The sequence below is a fragment of the Equus asinus genome, chromosome 25 (genome assembly GCF_041296235.1).
Source record: "Equus asinus isolate D_3611 breed Donkey chromosome 25, EquAss-T2T_v2, whole genome shotgun sequence".
Lineage (NCBI taxonomy): Eukaryota > Metazoa > Chordata > Mammalia > Perissodactyla > Equidae > Equus > Equus asinus.
The window spans coordinates 47,393,493-47,412,870 of NC_091814.1; the positions used below are offsets into that span (position 1 = coordinate 47,393,493).

Consider the following 19,378-nt stretch of genomic DNA (forward strand, 5'->3'; position numbering starts at 1 on the left):
CACACTGGCATTTCCTTAAGGATAAGCATCTTTCCTTAGGCTAGGAACTGATTGCTGTGCTCACCTTTGACCACCCAGCTCACCTGTGACCACCCAGCTCAAGACAACGACCTGCCACCCTGCTGTGTTTACTGAGACAGCAGACCCACCTGCCGTTTCGATCAATCGCTGTGCCAATAGAGCAGTCTCGCGACTATTGTAAAAGGGACATTTCAATCATATGCGAAACATCCTGTGTGGGGGTATATAACCACTCTGTGCACCCACTTCTTTGGTGCCCTTTCTTCCTTTGGGAAGAAAGGCCCTGGGCCATGGTCCTCAGATTTTAGCTCAGAATAAACTCTCCCAAATTTTCATTTATAGATTGATTATGGATTATTTTTGTCGACAATGTAAATAATAATGCCTTTTGCTTCTCCTAATAGCCAACTAGTTCTTTGACACCTCACACTACTTATTGGTATCTCTATTCCAAAGAGTACAAACATAGGAAATGAAGGAAAAACTCTAATTAGTGACTACTTGGTGGATGTTATTTCAAATCATTGTCAAATGACTATGTTACAGGAATAAATTGAAATTAATAGCTAAAATAAATAAAAGTTTCAGTATTTGAAAATTTCAGTTATCAAACATTTTATCAATACTTTCAATTTTCCAATCCTATGTATACAGAACTGCTTAAATGGACGTTATAGGAAAAATGGCTCATGAGGTTGGCTAAATAAACTTAATGTTATGCAAAAAGTTCTGGTATCAAACTTTATAAAGAATAAAATGAATTTGCCCATTATCTGCTCTTGTAAACACAGAAGTGCAGCATTAGTGGCTGCATGCACAGTTTCTCTTTAATGCAGACTGCCTTAGCACTATTAATATAAGCTGCCCATGCTCTTTTTATGATTAATATATTTGTACAAGTGATCTGTAACTTTACAACACCACAGAATACAAAAGAATAGTAAGCAAATTTACTGGTATTTTGTCTTTACCCAGGGCAGTTGAACAGAAGCAGAGTGAAGAAAATAGGTCTGAGATTTGGATAGTAATAAAGCTTTGTATGTCACAGTGGGAAGACAAACCTCTGACAAGTGAACACGCCAAGGCTAAGCAACAGTAGTCTGAGAGGACACTGCAAGGTGACAGCACCACTTCCCACCCCAAAAGCCTTAGCTCAGAGCGGGCCAAATAACCAAAAAATAAAACCATTATAGGTAATATCAACCATTTCAATTTAATCTCCAAGTATTTCCCTTTCCTAAAACCTTATTATATTTCCTCTAAAAAAAAAGCTTCTTAGCATTAAAAAGCAATATTGTAGAATTCTGTCTCCAATGAATTAGAAAACATTTCTTTATCCAGCATATATCATTGAGAGTGTATTCTGTTGGAAAAAAATAACTAAAGCAAATGAAGAACACAGAGTAATGTTACGAAGCAGTTGATGGGAGAAAAGAGACATTCATGTTAAATATACTGTGTTTTTTTATTTTGTTTTTGCTACAAACAGCTCATATATAAATGAACAAAAAATGCAGAAATAAGAAGAAATTAAAAGTGAAACAACTTTCTCTTGGTTTTAATGGTCAATAAAGAAATATGTAAATTTAAAATAAATCCTTTAAGCCTTTACTACATATAGGCTTATTAGTTATTTTGGCAGTTGCTAAGCAACGTTCTCTTCTGTAAGGCTAAAGCACATGAAATTAGTAGGCTTTCAGAAAAAGACAAATTGAGTGCAAAATTAGGGAATAGCATTTGAAAAGCAAAAAGGAAAAAGCATTAACTTGCTAATCAGGCTTAAGAGAGGTTTAGTGACTTTTGCATTACTGGTTAAACATTTTCTTTTCCTCTAGCACCAAATGAGATGGTACTTTAGTACATTAATATTTTAACTTTATTTAAACGGTGATCATTATACTCACCTCTACACTCAACAGCCTAATTATTTTGAACATCTCAAATTCAATCAGATCAGGATACTCCAATTACTACTACTAACAATGAGCTCCATTGATCTCTTTCTCTAACAGAATTTTCCTCTAATCCCCAGTTTCAGGGTATGTCACAACTTTGGTTTGTACCGATACAAAATTTTCTCTCATTGTAACACGAAATTACATCTTCATGACACTGCTTAAACTACCAGATCCCTGAAAAATCTTTAATGCTAACATTTTGGAATAACTCTTTTTACAGATCTTACTATATCAACTCAATGAGTAAAGAGGAATGCTGTTTAATCTATTAGGTATAATAATGGAAACTTTTCAAAAAAGAAAAAAGCAAATAACCAAAGGGAAAATTACTGTAGAATTTTAACTGCTCTGGGGGAAGAAAAGATAGGAAGTGGAACACAGTTCTATCATTTTGAGGATTCAAGGGAAAATTCCCCACCCTATGCCTGCACTTCTCCCCTGATATGCTATTGCAAGTGTGTAAATGGTGTAGGGTTGCAACTGCAAAATCCCTTATTCACAAAATCAATTCCTCCCTGAGTTTTCTTACAGTCCACATTGAGCAAAGCTTGATTCAGAGGCTAGTGAGGGTCGGCTTTAATAAATGAGCCAATAAAAAGAACCTACAAATGTGATTAATATCTTCATGGAGGAGAAGGAAGTGCCTTGCGTCTGGGTTGTAATCAAGCCTTGTCTGCGTTCTGTAACCAAAACACCATGTGAGCTTAGATAGGCAGATTATTTTATTTTAAAACAACAGCATTGGACTAAATGATTGGTTCAAGTCTACTTTAGCTTAACAGTCCATGACTCCACTTTGAAGCATATTATTATGTAAGAATTGTTGTCTATGAAAGAATTACTCTATCTTTAAACCTGCTCAGATGAGACATTTAAGATATTTAGCAGGATTTCTTGAGTGCTTTCTTTTTTGCTTTCCCATAGTAATAACATTGCCTCAGGCCAAACTCAAGAATCCATTGTGAAAATCTAATTGTCCAGATAAAAAGCCAAGACTCAGCAAGCAGTTTGTAATGATACTCATGTCTAAGATATGTGTCAATGTTCTTTATTTTGTTTTCAAGGCCTACTAGAATTAAACATGAGTAGAGATTCCAAATTGTAGAATTCTTATATTGAGTCACAGAGTTGCATATAGAGAAGTTTCTCAACCTTGGCACTATTAACCTTTTGGGATGGATAATTTTTTGTTGTAGGGAGCTGTCCTGTGCATTTTAAGATGTTTTGCAACATCACTTGCCTCTAGACACCAGATGCCAGTAATATCCATGCCCCAAGCTTGTGACAACCTCCAATTTTCCAGATACTGCTAAATGTCCCCTGGGGGGCAAAAATGTCCCGAATTGAGAACCACAGACATACAGTAAATCAAAATTAAGGAGAGGGGTTATTTTTTTTATCCCAAATTGACCTCTAACCATTAGACTTTTAAAAGTAACTTCTATGATTTCAGACCCTACTGATGTTGCCTCAGATCCTACTGAAAAATATCAATAAATCATTGATTAACATCTATAAAGAACTTTCTTACTTTGACAAGGTTTTTGCCTCATAGATTACAACTAGAACATTTAAATGTTCTTCTTGTTTTTTGGCTTTCTTGAGGTATAATTGACAAATAAAAATTGTTTATGTATTTAAGGTATACAACTGATGTTTTGATATTAAATATTCTTAAAATTGGAAAATCACAAATCAATTGCGGACAAATCACCCTGTGGTGTCTCATTGTTATAGGTATTGATTATACATCATTATTAATTATTTATATGTTGGAATATATATTCAACTTCATCAATCAGTTTTATGAAGTAGGATCCATTAATTTCAGAGATAGGAGGGTTCTAAAGGGTTTTCAGATTTTTATGTTTCTGAGGGGGATCAGAATATGCCACCTCAAAACATGCCACTTTGACATAAAGATTATTTTGAGCTGAAAGCAACTGAGAAACAGCAAACATAGAAGGAGCTCTCTGATCTCTCCCTATTTGCCTAAAAGCAGGGCATATATTTCCCTTTTGTAGGGGAAATTTCCATTTGGACTGGTGCACCCTCTACAACCCCTATCTACCATTAGTTGTGCCCATAGATTTCTAGTCATCTTCCCACAACTGACAATTCCTAGAAGGCCAAATCTCCTTTTCCTTTGTTTAGTCACCTCTCCACAATTTATCGCCCTTTGTTAAATGGTATCCAAGTCCCCAGGTATAACCACTTTTTTGGGTTTTCATTTCTTTTCTGTGAAGTCTCCATTCAAGTAAAAATATTAACATCAGGGGCCAGCCCCGCGGCTGAGTGGTTAAGTTCACACACTCTGCTTCAGTGGCCCAGGGTTTCACTGGTTGGGATCCTGGGTGCGGACCTAGCACCACTCATCAAGCCATGCTGAGGTGGTGTCCCATATGCCATAACCAGAAAGACCCATAACTAAAAAAAGTATACAACTATGTACTGGGGTTGGGGAGAAGAAGGGAAAAGAATTAAAAAAAAATTAACATCGATAAAGAAACATATGCATTTTCTCCTGTGAACCTGCCTTTTGTCAGTTTAATTGATAGGCTTCCAGAAACTGAACCTGAGAGGGTAGAGGAAAAGCTTTTCCTCTACTACATTTTGAACTCATGATTTGTTGATGAATTTATTATCAAAAAATATGTCAATTACATTTATTCATAAGTACATAATACCACAAGTACATAGAGTATTGGCACTGGCCTTGGAGATTATTATCTAGTTACTGATTTACAGATGAGAAACCAAAGCTTAGGGTTTAGGCAACTGAAAAAGCCGAAATAAACTACATTTTTAAAAAATGAGAGGAAGATGAAAGGGAGAAAGGAGCATAAGAAGGAAGAAGAAACAAAGCCAAGAGGGAAAAAAGTAATGCTTTTAGTGGGGTGCAGCAGGGAGTGACTGACTAAAGCCTGCAAACAGCGGATCTCAGTCCCTGGGATCCATACAGAACAAGAACGAGAGAAGTGACAGGCGCAGTTTTACAGCTTTGAACCAAGTCGGCACTTCCTCTCCAGGGGAAATGGTTGCTGGAGGAGACCCGTAAAAGCAGTGATGGGGGTGGAAAGAACCTCTCTGCTCCTAGGTCAATGTTTTATACCACACGATTAACTTGATTTGCTGCTATCTGAAGGGGGTGGGGTGGGAAGAAGGGTGTGTGAGTACATTTTAAACTTTTATATTTGGAAAGTTTTTCTTATGTGTTTATATCTTGGGGCTTTTTAATCTAAAGGTATAACTTTAAAAATATAATAAATAAAACAGAAATAAAAGGTAGATCCAGTAAAACACAGTGGTCGACCTTTGGCTGCTTCTCTCCAAGTTTTAAGTTACATTTGAAATCTGTCCAGGTATTCCAATATGTTACTGGTCAGTTTGAGCTGAAAGCATTTAGATGGGACTAGAACTATATAATATTTTTAAATTAAGAGCACAAATTATCTTCCCATTTAAACTGGCCATTTAATGAAAACTATGCTTTGTTAGTACAAACAAATAAAAATCAGCCATTGCATGAACAACAATCCATCATTAAAAAAGGCTTAAAAACAATTCAGATACTAAAAGGCAATTGATACAACTTAACTTTTTCAAGTGGAACTTCAGTGAAATTCAAGAGAACATATAATTACTAGTTTTCCTATGTACAGAGCAGAGTACTAAACATCTGGGGTAGCAGAATGAAAAACTCAAGGAACCCAGATTATTATCAATAGGCTGCCAGAAGATAAAGAAACTCCTACACATAATGAAAACAAATGCATTAATGCCTCATTCCCCACAAAAACACAAACAAATACCTTGTAATCTCAGTCTGTTCTAAAATGTGTTTGATTTGAGCCCTTCTTTTCACTGCTTTTAACAGTCCTTCTTTCTCAAGAGCCTGCACAGAACAAGGCCCACAGTAGGGGAGTGGAATGCTTACTTCTGGAGTCTATGCAATCACAGGTGGAATCTAGACTCACAGGATGTAGGAGCTGTACAGGCCTCTGGGGTCCTCTAACCCAACTGCTTATGTCAAAGGCCCAAACTGAGCTGTTCAGTGGTAAAGTTAAGATGGGAATCGGCCCTCTTGACTCTGAAGCAAGGGCCCTAATGGAAACTAAGGCCTGTCTTGCCTTTGGCCTATGCGTAGGCTACAGGTATTCCCAGTCTTCTGGAGTACAGCTAAAGTCTTAGGGCTAAACAAGGTGTGAATAAGCTTCCTCCAGCTCCTTTTAGACTGGAGAAGCTCTAGGCCTGAACGGGGCCATCAGAGTGGTCCATGGTGCCCTGGTTCAGACTTCTTACAGACTCCCAAATGAGACCAGAAATGGATAAGCCTCTACTACTGCTACATTAAGTGCTCCACACTTAACATAAAATCAGGCTTTCCTCAAAATATATTTCCAGGTAATTTATTCTCTTTATTGGGAATACCACCCATCAAAATGGTTGGGAAAGGAGAGGAAGAAGAAACATTTAAGAAAGTATTTTTTAAAAAAGCATTTACATTGAATATTGCAGTCAGAATTTTTAAAAGGCAAGAAATTTTATTTCAAATTCACTGGCAGAATCTATAAATATATCATTCATTTCCTGGTTGCTTAGGCCATTAAGGGTCTAATCTATTTCCTGAGCTGAAACTAGCTAATGGAAAAATATTTAGAATAGTAATCATCTAGTGAGATGGGCATTTGGCACCTATTCACCCAAAACACATTCTTCGTCATAATTCCCTTCAGTAATTTATACGGTTTCTAAAGGAATAATCTCACTTTTTACAATGAAAGGTTTTTGGTATTAAAATATGGTAAGCCTCCCCCTTTTTTACCCCTAACGTTTCATGAATAAGGCACCCCTCTCTGACATTCTTTAGCCTCAACATACACGTAACATGAGGTTGGGAAGTGGACTACCTGCTTTCCTACCAAGCAATTCATTCATGAAATCACTGAACAAAAAACAAAAACATGAGGTCAATATCATTATCATAACAAAACTGAGATTTTTGTATTTACATGATGGAAATCTGTTAAATAAGCTTATTACACCACCTATTTGCAATACAGCCCCAAAGCAGCAGAGGTTCAAATTACTGAAAGTAAACCATGGTGTGTAGATGCTGGATTTACCATGGGCAGCCCACAGTGTGACACTCACAATACTTCTCAAAGTCTCATTCCCACAAGATTCTTTCTCTTTTGTGGCCAGCACTTAGCACACCTGTGACACATCTGTTACTAGGTGGAGGGTTCAAATGGCAAACTAACTTTTTATATTTATCCTCAGAGCAGCATTCCCAGAAGGTAAACATGCCAGAGGAAAATCCACAACGGGTTTTGCATTGGGTTTTGCATTTTGAGCTCATACGTGAGAGAGCCAATCATGACTTCAGGGTGATCTGTACCATTCTGCCCTTCCTTCAGCAAAGTTTATCAAGAGTTGTCTTTGAAAATAATCTACCAGGCTAGGTTTGGGCTTTTGAGGAAAGCTAGCCTTTGAATTGAGACCTAGGAGTGTGGTGCTCAAGAGTTACGCATAACTGTGAAATCTGAGTCCCCCAGAGGAAATTTCTTTTAAATCAGTATCTGTAAAGTATGGTTTATACAAAAGATAAAGCTCAGTATAAGGTGTAGTTTGATTAGATAAAAAGATTACTAAACTTCAAGAAAAACACCCTACTTTCTTCTTCTTCTTCTTTTTAAAATATGGAATGCTTCATGAATTTGTGTGTCATCCTGGTGCAGGGGCCATGCTCATCTTCTCTGCATTGTTCCAGTTGTAGCATATGTACTGCTGAAGCGAGCGATCTGCTTTCTTTCAAATAGCATCCTTGCATATTACAAGTTATTACCTTTTCATAATTCAGACACCAGTGATAAAGCCATTTTATATGCTTGGGCACAGAGCATTAATATAATTATTGCTGCTCTAAATGCCTCAATCCACAACAGAATTAGCAATAATACAGTTCCATTCCTTTTAGAAACATTTCATAAAAACAAAAACATTTAATTTCATTTCCTAAAGAAAAATAACAAATTTCTGCCAAAAATGACCAATATCTTCTTTAAAGAAATGTGCTCATCAAAGCGAAATCAAAACTCTGTTCTGTCTACTTGCCACATCCCATACAGTCGTTAAAATTTGTTGTTAAAATTTTTCTTCATGGGTTTCACATTCACCAGAGATAAATCTGTTCATAACACACCGCCCAGTGGTGTTGCGTTTCCTGACCTCAGCAGGCTTACGACAAGCCCCTGGAATCATCCAGGAAAGGGAAATTGGACAATGTAATTTATCAAAAAGGAAGGGCATCAAAACTCAGTATCAGAGATTCGTATGTGTTATTGCACCTGCTTATGATGCTATGTCTTTGGGGCTGCTGACACCAATTTGCCTGCCACTGTTTTGTGCTTTTTTACTCAGAACTTGAAGTGATGGAGACCGTGAAGCAATTCCGTATACTCTTGAATCTACCTATGCTCTTTGCAGACTTTAACAGATATGCTTCTTTTCGGCGGTTCTCACAGTTAACATTTCCAGGTAGAAGTTTAAAAAGTGCAATCAATTAAATAAAAATTAAATATTTGATTCCCACACCACTAAACTCAAACAATTAATTAATTGAAAGATAAGTTCTAGTGTGTGACAACTTTAAAGGTAAACTATCTTTCTTCCGTCTTGATAAAACTGCCACTGGAACAAAATTGGCAACTCAAGTGAGTAAGACTCTAGAAAAACTAAAGCAGTCAAACAGTGTCATTTGACTGTACGATCATGATTGAAATTGTTCTAATGACAAATTTAAAATCCAGGTCACATAAACCTAAGAATTTGTAGAAAGGTAGGAGTTAATTTCCTAAGATACCAAAGAAAAAGATTCCAACTTCTTCACTGAAAATAGAAAAAATTATTTAAAACAGAAATGCCAAAAAATTGCTTTCAAGACTATAATCTGAACAATGAAAAAAACAAACAAGACAGGTATAAGAAATATATTCTCTTCATTATGATAATAAAATTGGACTTCTACACAATTAGAGAAGATAATAAAAATACAGCAAAATATAATTTACTTATGGTACTTAATGAGAATCATGCAGCCCCCATCTTGACCTGTGGCCCCTGTGCCATGGGCTCTGAATCTGATCTGCACCATCCCACCACATCGAGACTGGAGGGAAGATGCTCTCATCTCTAGGTCCTAATAAAGCCCCACATGTATCAGGGTTTGAAAATGTAATTTTACTCTATTAGTTTTCTATTACTGTATAACAAATTACCATAAACCTAGTGGCTGAAAAGAACACTGGCTTCCAAATTCTTTCAGGTTGTTGGCAGAAGGCAGTTCCTTGCAGTTCTAGGAATGAGGTCCTGTTTCTTTGCCAGCTGTCACCTGGGGGCTGCCCTCAGCTCCTCAAAGCTGCCTACATTCCTTCTTCTGCAGTGCCCTCCATCTTCAAAGCCACAATTGAACATGCAGTCCTTCTCATAACTCCCATCTCCTTGACTCCCCTTCTGCCACCAGCCAAAGAAAGCTCACTGCTTTTAAGGCTCATATGATTAGATTAGGCCCACTCAGATAATCCAGGATACTCTCCTTATTTTAAGGTCAACTGTGACATATAACACAGCATAATCACAGAAGCCATATCCCATCATATTCACAGGTTCCAGGCATTAGGGTGGGACATCTTTGGGGGCTATTTAAGAAATTCTGCCTACCAAAAAAATTAAGGTAAACAAAATAACAAAAGCCTATTGGTTTTGTGAACTTGTTCATACGTGAAACAAAGATATTCTGAAGTCCTCACACTTGGATAAGCAACATATGCAAATGGAATAAAATAGAAAAGATACAAAAGATATACAACAGAAAGTAAGACTTTCTTCTAATACTGCCCCTTAGCCCTCCCTAGGAATAACAACTGTTTATTAGTTTCTTACGTGTCTTTGCAGAGATATCCGTCTTTATTAAATCACATATATTTGGGAGAACTGGTATTATCTATCCCTGAAAGATCGGATAGAAGTCCCCCGTTAAATCACCTGGGCTCACTCAGGCTTTTTGGGAGGGGTTTAGGGAGAAGTTATTCTGTGATAAATAGTTTAGATTTCTAATTATCTGAGGTTAGTATTGAATTTTCTATCTTCCCATTTTATTTTTCTAGAAAATTAGCCATTTCTTCTAGGTTCTCAAATTTGCACAGGACTGAGCAAAATATTTTCTTATAATTTTCTTATTCTTTTCTGTTTCTATCATTTCTCCATTATTATTTCTCATTCTATGCTCTCTTCCCTACGTACCTTTTAATTTTATTAGGTTAACTAAAGACATTTTTTTTTTTTTAAGAATCTGCTCTTTTATTTATTCTTCTGACCAATTTTCTTTTTTCTAATTCATTAACTTTTATCTTTATTCCTACCTCCTGTTTTTCAAAGTTTTTTTTGATCATTTTTTCTAACTTTTTGAGTTAGATATTTAATTTGGTTATTTTCTTTCCTTCTTCATTAAAGACATGTTTCTGAACTCTGCTTTAGCTCAATCCCATAGGTTCTGATATGTAGTGTTTTCATTGTGCTTTTTTCCCTTCTGTAACCTGTTAGATTTCCTCCATGATCCAAGAGTTGTTTAAACAAAAATTTTAGGGGCTGGCGCGGTGGTGCAGTGGTTAAGTGCACACGTTCTGCTTCGGTGGCCTGGGGTTTGCCGGTTTGGATCCCAGGTGCAGACATGGCACCGCATAGCAAGCCAGCTGTGGTAGGTGTCCCACACATAAAGTAGAGAAAGATGGGCATGGATGTTAGCTCAGGGCTAATCTTCCTCAGGGGAAAAAAAAATTAAATATAAAGGTGATAAAATTTTTTTCTAATTCTTTTCTTAATTTCCAGTTTTATTGCAATGAGATTAGAGAATGCTATATGTTTTTATTTTGCCTTTTGGAATTCATTGAAGTTTTCTTTATGGTCTATTTTTGTGAATGTTTTATTTAGCATTTAAAAAGGTCTATTCTTAGCTTTCAGGATACAAAATGACAAATATCAAACAGTTACTTTATTCATTATTTGTATTTGGGTTTTCTTTTTCTTATTTTTTGTCCACCTGATCTCTTATGTACTAAGAGAAGAAAATTAATGTTTCCTACTATTATCATGTAACTACTTCTCTGCACGTTTCCCATAGTTTCTGCTTTATTGATGATAGTGGTATACTACTTATGAATCATCCTTCTGTGCCTTATTTAAAGCTTTTCCTCTAAATCCAATCTTGCCTGATATTAAAGAAGCAATCCCTACTTTTTTGTTTGTGTTTTCCCAGTAAGCTTTTGCCCATGTTTTCAAGTTTGTCTTTGTGATTCTTCATTGAGTCCATTACCCTGCTTCTTCTTTATGCCTAATCAGGGCCAAGGACGCTCCTGCTGCCAGCCCATACACCCCATCCCAGTAGTCTAAACTACGCATCATTGGTCTGTCTGAGATGTGCAGCTGTGGGTATCTTTCTTCAACTGTATTATCTGTTCTTCACCACATATTGTGGTTTGGGGTTGCACATGTCTCCTAGTTTCTTTCAAGATGGGGTTCATATTTCTTCTTTTTGTTCTCCTAGTGCAGGTGGATGGCATGATATTTGCTCTGCCATTTAAAAACTAGAAGTCTAGAATTTGTTTTTTGCCAGTTCTCCTCCACTATCCATTCCCTACATCATGCTCTCTGGCCAAAGGCTTATGCTGTACTGTGCTCTGCAATGTTCCTGATAACAGTATGTTCTGGTCCTTAACCCTCTGAATGAGGAAGGCAATTTCTTATCTGGCTCTTTGAAATTCCTCCCACGGTATCTAGGCTATTCTACACTGCCTATCTCAGCCTCTCCCAGAAGCTTCTGGATATCCTACTCTTGTCTCTGGCTCATGTCTCTCTCTTCAGCTTAGTTTAGTCTTACTGCAAGTATACTTTTCCAGCCAACTCAAAGTTGATAGTAGACCTCAAGACAAACTAATAGCTGGGCCACGTTATGTGCTCAATTTCGTGTTTCCCCTACTACGTAAAAAACCCTCTCCTAGGCATTGCTGAGGCATGCCAAAATGAATGCCTCAGGAACTCATAATCTAGTAGAAAGAAAAGAAGAAATATTGTTGTTATACTTTTTTGCTAAAGGCACATTTCCACGTAGTCTCTTCAAATGCCGTGTTACGTCATTAGCATTATCCATCTGTCTCTGCGCCCTCCCTATATCACACATCCCCTTTCTTAAACAATGAGAGGTAAAATGACTTTTCCTGTTCAAAGTCTGTATCCTCTTGAGGTGGGCATAAAACTGCTATCATTCATCTCCTTGTCTCAGTTGCAGAGCCAAAATAATAAAAATTGAACTCATAGAGCTATTGTGTAAACTAAGATCCTTTGGCTACAAAGAAGAGAGACTCACTTAAGTTATCTCCAGTGACTGCCTGTGGTTGTGTGTGCGCGCGCGCGTGCGAAAGAGAGGGAGAGAGAGAGAGAGAGAGAGAATGAACGAGGGAGAGGAGTATCAGTGGGAGTATTATTGTAAGATTTCACATGAAAATAAAGAACAAAGGTATGCCATGTGGCTAGGCCTCATAGTAATTTATGGAAAGCAGCTTCACCAGGCCTCATGAGAAGTTCAGGATCATAGACTGACAATTGCAAGTTGTCCAGGATCAGATAGACGTGCAATGATTTGGTTAGTTTCTCACCCCTTTGGCAACAATAATTCGTTGATCATCCTCTTCCCCTACAGATACTAGGTAAAATCTTTGTATCCTCACACTCACTTTTTAAAAATTTCCTGACTTAGCTTTTACTTGCTCATCACTATTGCTTACTCATGGCTTCTACTGACTCATGACATCTTTGCCTTTTTTCTGGTTAAATATTTGACTTCTATTGCTATCAAATAATTCTCTCTACCTCAAATTTAAAATTTCCTAAGAGAGAGGATGTGATCAGTCCACTATGTCACCATCATCAGTTAGATAAAGCACTAGTGCCAGGTCATCTAATGGGTTGTCAACCTCCAAACAGCCTGACTGCTGTAGGTCAAATGTAGATGGTAACATCAAGCAATATAGACATGGCTACCCATATGTACTGTCTAGAGTTGATATCCTCCAGAAGGGGCTATAGGTGGGACCCCTTAGAAAAGATCTGTGACTATACAGATACTCCTAGATTTGGCCTACCTAGTATAGCGGTTAAGCTTTCCTCAGTTCTTATTACCGACAGCATGCATTCTACCCCAGGTTCTCTATGACTTCCAAGAAGCATTAGTTGTATGTAATAGATATGCTTATTTTATTGCATTTCAAGCTTTTCTTTCATACTTAAATGTAATCACTACCAAAATAAAAGTCCATATGCTGTACCACCAAAGGCATGAGAATTTAGTCTAGTGAGCTAGAAATTCCTTGGAAAGAATTACATCAAATAGTACCTACTGCTAATTTTCCAAGGAGTCAAAGTGATTAGTATACATACTTCTATAAAGGAATCATCCATTCGGTAGTTGAGGCACTAGTGTGCCTAGAAGAAATTGGGGTTTACTTATGATTACATTTCTGCCACCTAAGACCGCACAGGCAAAAGCTTTTTTATTCCACTTATGACAAATTAGAACTGAATTTCACTTTGCTTATCACAATCCCTATGAGAACACGTTTTATTATCATCTTTTGGACTGGGAAAGAAAATAATTCCAGAAGCCAACAATGCCATATTCTAGATTACACATAAACTAGATGCAGAAAATAAACTACTATGGCTTTAGAATTTCAACCAGGGCACAGCTGTAAACTTCAGCCTGGCCTACCACCTCAACTGAGACAATAAATGCCTGATCGGCTACAGACATCTGTTTGCCCAAGCCTAGCCATATGCCACTGGAAGTGAAGAGGAGGCAATTATCCACAGGCCAGAACGTATTCCTTTAAAGCTCCCGTGGGGGCATGTGTCCAACCTGTCCCTGTACGTGTGATTTCCCTAGTTCTTGCAAAATTACAAACTCTGCCAATCATAAGAATAATCTGATAGTTTTTTTAGAGTACAGAAATTGAAGATATATTCATCAAAGAGGACATAAATTTAGATAAATTCCTTGCACAACAAACATTATCATAATGATGTTTTTCATAAAAATACTTTCAATTGCCAGACAATGACCCATTTCTTAAAGGCACATTACTGATGTAGTTAAATTCTTACAGTGAATAATCCAGAAAATGTACACACAAGGAACACTTCTCATATCAATCAGACACATAATATACTACTTTCAGCATGCATTCAGTTTTCAACTAAGGAGTTACTAAGCACTTACAGTATCAATATGCCAGAAATTATACTGAGGGCTCAGCAATGGAACTGAATTTACCTCTCACCCTCCCTCAAGAGAAGGAGTCATGAAGGTGTGGTAAGGCAAACAGACTGATAAGTAAGTAATAAGAAAACAATGTAAGAGTATGTCTAACTTGCTAATCCACTGGCCAAAGATTCAGAGGGGGATGTTCTGATTTCAGTGAGTCCTACCAGAGACATGCACTTCTTCTGACACATTTTGCACCTCTCACAAAAATGTTTACCATGAGACATCCTGTGACGTCGATTATCAGATGTAAAAAGGAAGAAAAGATACTTGTCAGTTTTAACTTTGTGATTATTTTGTATCCCAGTGTGTAAATTTGAGTATTTGTGAATGTGAACCTAGGCAAGGAAGGGAGAGGCGATCAAAGTCTTCATCAACTCTATTTTGCAGTGAGGGTGCTATTAGCAGGTGGGAAGAAGTGGCTGCAAGAATATAAATCTTTGAAATGAATTACTGGGCCAGAGAGAGCAGGAGTGGTGGCTATCTTACATGGAAGCAATGATATCCTTCAGCTCCTCTCTGTACCTGAAAGCAGCTCAAATCCCCTTACTCCCTGCATAAACCTCCTAACCCTAATCCATTCAAAGTGCCTGGTCACACATTACAGCTAACATACATAGAAGAAAAGTGAGATAAGAAATGAATGGAAACGAAATTAGGTCCTTGGTATCACCCTGAAGGAAAATTAACATCTTATTTCAATGTGATGCTAGTTGCTGAAATAGTTAAATCACAGAATCCTGGTGATTTAAAAAAAGGGGAAGTTTATTTTTTGCTCATGCAAAGTTCAGCTGGCAGGAGGGTGGGGTTGGGGGATTTCTGAACTATGTAGTCATCTAGGAACTCTAACTTATGGAGAGTCTATCATCTTCAACATATGGTTTCCAAGGTCACTTTCAGTGTCAATATCCAGCTGGCAGAGGGGTAGACAGAGAGCACGAAAGCTACATGGGACTTTTTTTTTTTTTTTAAACCAGTCAGACCAAAGGAAGAAACGTCCATCACTTTTACTCTCATTCCTCTGCCCAGACTCAGTCACACGACTATACCTAACTGCAGAGGAGGCTGGGAAATGTAGTCCAAGCTGTATCAGCAAGAAGAAAGGAAAATAGGTTTGGTAAACAATTAGCCAATCTCTGTCACAGTGTCTCTCCCAGAATATTATACTTTATCTGCAAATACACCCAGCTCTTGCATCCTAGGAACGTGAATTTAAATGCTGTGTTTATTACAATGAAATTCTACTATTTAACAAATTTGCCTCCCAATGAAATTTACTATAAAATGGATTGCTTGTAAAAGGTAAATTTTCATTATCGTTACACACTGGCTTATTCACATATGAGTTCAACTACATAAAATTATTTTAAAATCTCTTTACTTTTCTTATATCAAATAGTGGTACTGCCTCCACTTGCATTTCTTATTTGTCAAACAACACTTCTAAAATTCAACATTCTGAGACCAAACTCATGATTTTCCCCTTCATATGTCCTCCTGACTTCCTCAGCTCAGAAAAAGATCTCTCGACAACCAGTTATTCAAGGCAGATGCTTGGAAATACCCCTTTATATCTTACTGTCAAACCCCCAGACAATTTGTCAGGAGGTTTAATGCTCAAAATACATCTTGAAGGCCAGCCCTGTGGCCGAGTGGTTAAGTTCACGCACTTGGCTTTGCTGGCCCAGGGTTTCGCCAGTTCAGATCTTGGATGCAGACATGGCACTGCTCATCAGGTCATGCTGAGGTGGCATCCCACACAGCACAACCAGAGGGACCTACAGCTAGAATATACAACTATGTGCTGGGGGATTTTGGGGAGAAGAAGAAGAAGGAAGAAAAAAAGATTGGCAACAGATATTAGCTCAGGTGCCAATCTTAAAAAAAATAAAAAGTAAAAAAATAAATATATATATATATCTTGAATTCATTAATGTTTTTCCAATTTCCCTGAATCCAAGCCAAATCTACTCCTCATCTGGATTACTGCTCTCGTTTTCTCTACCTCTACCTTTAGAGTAGCTCTCTACCTTTAAATTTTCTCAATCTATTCCTTCCCACATAAGCCAGATAATCTTTTGAAAACCATTAAAAAGATTTGCATTATACTTAGAATAAAATAAAAAATCCTAACCAAAGCCTTTGAGGCCCTGCAAGAATCTGGTCCCTGGCTTCATCTCCAATCTCATTTGCCAGCATTTATTTTGCTCAATCTGTACCAGCCTTTTGGTTCCTTGAAAAGGTCAAACACTTTTCTGCCTAAGGGGCTTCCCATATAGTATTTCCTCTGTCCAGGAAACTTCTTTTTTTTTTTTTTTTTACTATGAAATATATTTTCATATAAAAGAATGTAATTGATGTATAAAACTTCCACTCAATTCAAGCACCACAGCCATGATAGGCAATTATCCCAACTGTCTCCCTCTGAAGAAGAGGTATATGGGGGCACGGGCCTTTCCCCCTAGCTTACCTATTGACAGAGAAGCCTTTCAGAAGTCCTGGCTTTGTCTTTGTCTTCTGCACATGACCTGTTAAAGGCTAAGATCTAGGCCACCAGGGATCAGAAAGCGCCCAAAAAACAAAATACAGGTTTGGAACTCACTTACATCTCAGGATTCAGGTTTTCACGTAACTTCTGGCTCTTAAAAATTTTCCTTATGTTCCCACAACTCAGGCACACATTTAAAAAGATATTTTAATTATTTTATCCATAAGTTTTAGATGTGCTGTACCAGAAGGGCTTATACTAACAACTAGTCCAGCACTTTGCCAGAAAACAAAGATCTACAGCGTACTTCAGTACTCCTCAGCTGGCTAGCTCCTGTTAATCTTTTAGAGCTTCAGCTTAAAATGTCACTTCCTCAGAAAAGTCTTCCTCGAGCTTTATTCCCCAATCTAAATTAGCTTCTTACTATTTTTTCTCTTGTAACATACTTCTCCTCCCCTTTGTAACCTTTACTACAACTTTCAATTTAACATTATTTTTGTGTCAACTGTCCCTTCCGTTATCCTGTAAGCTCCTGAAGGACAAGAATCTTGTCTGTCATGATTATTACTAAATAGAATGCCTAGCACAGTACTAGGACACAGTAGGTGCATAAAAATTCTTAAATACTTATTAAGCAAAAGAATGAATAGATGCAATTTAATAGAATCATATTGAGTCAGAGTAGTCTTAAATCTTGTAAGTGATTGATAAATACTGGCAATATTAAACAACTTTTAAATATTGACTGCCTTCAAAAACTATGCAGTATAGTGTAAGATTAACACAAAAAATAGAGAGTGAGGAGAGGCAGTAAAGCACTGGACTCTGGAACCGGACGGCCTGAATTTGAATTTTGGCTCTGTTGCTCATTAGCCACGCAGCCTTTGTTAGCAACTTAAACATTCCATGTCTGTTTTCTGAGCCATACAATCGGGTCAATAAGAGTACTTCACGATGTTAAGGTGATAATTAAATGATACACATGCCAGGCATCTAAGGAAGCAAGACGTAATTGTTGCTGTGGCTGTTGTCATTACAAAGTTATGTTAACCAATGGTGCCTTCAAACAAAAATGGCAAGTTACACAGAATCAGAAGGGAAAAATACGTAGGAGCAGCAAGCTGTAGAAAGAGACTCGAGTTACAGATCCACCAGCAAGAAGCAGGAGCATACAGAGACATCCACGAGGGAGGCAGGGAGTGCTGGCGTGGGTGCTTGCTGCCAGCACACAGACATTACCAGCACAGTGGTTAGGAGAAAAGGGGTACTGGTGAGAGCCTCAGATGGCCCTGCCATCTCCTTCTGCAACATGCTTGCAGCACTTAGTTTACTCCATCCATCACCAACTCTCCGTAGGGACGATGCCTTTGGATCTGATTTTGGGCTCAGTTCACTGAAAATAGTTGGGAACAGCAGCCAAGTAGGCAAGATTAAGTTGTGCGCCTTTTGACAACAGCAAGCATCTCTGGGCATTAAAGGCAATTCTGTCTAATGCAGCAGTCTACTCATGATGGAAACCTCCAGCCCAGCATTCCAAAACCGAACTCTCCAGTTGCCCAAGCCTGTTCCTCCCCAAGTTGCCCCATCCAGCAGTCGCATTGCCCTTCTCCATGTTACTTATGCCAGAATTGTGGTGTCATTCAAAACTGATGTCAGGTTTACATATTCACTTGTACTGTGAAAAAAAAATTTTTTAATTGAAAAAGCAGTATCAGCTCATGGTAAAAAAAACTGTATGAAAGTATTAATAAATGAAAGTAAATATTATTAAATAGCAAGGAAGTCTCCTTTCCACATCAAACTCTCAGCCCTCTCCTCAGAAACCAAGTTAAATTTTTGGTATACACTGAAACATAAATGTGCCATGTATGTGTGTGGTAGACTATTACAGGAACAGCTCCCAATCAGTCATGTCTCCTGGTACCTATTTCCCTCGTGCGGGCCCCCTCTAACATTGACCAAAACAAATCACATGGAGAGTCACTGTGACACTGACAAATGTGACACAAACAGAGGCTTGATAAGTGCTTGTGCATAGAGTCTTGCCTTCTTTGAAACCTAAGACCACAGTGCTGCGAAAAAACCAAGGATGAAAAAAACATGTGGAAAGAGAGATCCTATTCTGAGCTGTCCCACCAACTGTGTGCTACCACATGAACGAATGCAGAGATACAGCAGACGAACCACCCAGCCAACTCACAGAATCATGAGAAATGTTGTAAACCACTAAGTTTGGGGATGGTTTGTTATGCAGCAATAGATAACTGATACAATGTGCAAGCATAAATACGCAGATACACTATTGACATTCTTTGAATTTAATTTATGAAGAATAAAATATAATTGATAATTATGAAATACTAAAGAGAATTTCATAGAAATTCATAGAAAATACAAAACATGATTATAACTTTATATATAAAGAAGGAACAGACTAGTCTACCATTTGGGATCTGTATTAGCAGTCTTTTGATTACAAACTCTATTAATTTGACATCCTACCCTGTATAAAAATGCTGGCATATACATAAGATG

The 19,378-nt window shown here is 37.6% G+C and overlaps 1 protein-coding gene and 1 non-coding gene across 10 annotated transcripts in view; both read right to left on the reverse strand.

The window, feature by feature from the left end:
• Positions 1-19,378, reverse strand: part of RABGAP1L (RAB GTPase activating protein 1 like) — a 668,256-nt gene that overhangs the window by 109,985 nt on the left and 538,893 nt on the right. The gene's annotated exons all lie outside the window — the stretch shown is intronic.
• LOC123280923 (U6 spliceosomal RNA) lies at positions 7,676-7,780 on the reverse strand. Its single transcript, XR_006520226.1, has one exon. It is a non-coding gene; the product is annotated as a U6 spliceosomal RNA (small nuclear RNA).